We start from the raw sequence: 1,319 nt of genomic DNA on the forward strand, positions 1-1,319 counted from the left end.
ATCCCCCCACTGCTGCCAATTTGCAGGCAGCCTCCGAAGGCCGGGAGCGATGAATTACAGTTATTAGCACTATTACTACCATTATTCTCGTTATTGTTATTGTTATTATTATTATTTAACAGCCTTTTCATTGCCTGGCAAAATCCAACGTGACCTCTTGGCTTGAACGAGTCAACCCGAGCGCGCCACGACGGCGAGAGAAAAATCATAACAATAATAATAATGGATGGAAAAAAACACAGGAGGAAAAAAGTTCGAAGCAGGGAGAGGAGCTAAAACCAGGCAATTTTCTGCAGGATGGAAAGAAAATAAAGAGGCATGACTGGAAGGAAACCCCAATCCACAGCACTTGCCTGAAAACCCAGATTTCTCCTTCCCCCCCCCCCCCCCCCTTTTTTTGAGGTTGGGAGGGTCTGAGATTTAAAGTCACTGGCCACGTCGTGATGTCATAAAAATCTGGAGCTGAGAGTTATCTTTAGGTTTGCTTAAACTTAACTTAAGCAGTAACCTGGTGCACATGGGATCCATTGCACATCGTCCCAGCATTTTATTATCCTCATTATTATTATTTTGGGGCGGGTTTGCGGGGAGATGTGGGGATAAAATAAGTCACCAGACATAAAAGTAAAACTAATTCACACTGACTGGTTTATTGAACACTGGGACTTTCACATACACACTAAAACTCTTTATTGCAAGTTTACAATGATCATGTAAAATCAGTCCAAAAACACAAATAACCACGACAAAAAACCCTAGCTACTGACTTTTTAAAACCTTCTTCTGCTTTTATTTTTTAGGTATGTCACTCTTTCTTTCTCTCTCTCTCTCCCGCTCCCCTTTTTCTTCTCAATTTCTCAGCAAAGACTCGTCCACCCTTGTGTGCCGTTTCGTAGCTGCTTTTTGTCTGCCTTTTTTTTCCCTCTCTAAACCGTGATTTTTTTTTTTTAAGCTTTTTTTTTTCCCCCACATTGCTACAAAAGAACTTCGTAGCTCCTTCGCTCATTGTGCATTTGTGATGCAGAGGGGAAAAAAACACCTACATTCGCCTTTTTTGTTCGGTTGGTTGGTTTTTTGCCGTCAATATTATCATCGTTCCTTCGTTAAATTCACCCAACAGAAGATTTACCTCTTCCTCCCCCCACCCTGCCCTCCCTCCCCATCCCCCAGCTTTAAAAAATAAATAAAGCCCTGAAATGGCGTAAAAAAACCCCTGCAGGTACAGACACCTGGCCTCATGCTATCTGACATGCACCTAAAGCCCGTGGTCTTGGGGGAGACCCGCTGTTTTTTATACGCACAGGAAAAATAATAATAAT

This window comes from Pygoscelis adeliae, unplaced genomic scaffold, assembly GCF_000699105.1.
Source record: "Pygoscelis adeliae isolate BGI_AS28 unplaced genomic scaffold, ASM69910v1 Scaffold1112, whole genome shotgun sequence".
NCBI lineage: Eukaryota > Metazoa > Chordata > Aves > Sphenisciformes > Spheniscidae > Pygoscelis > Pygoscelis adeliae.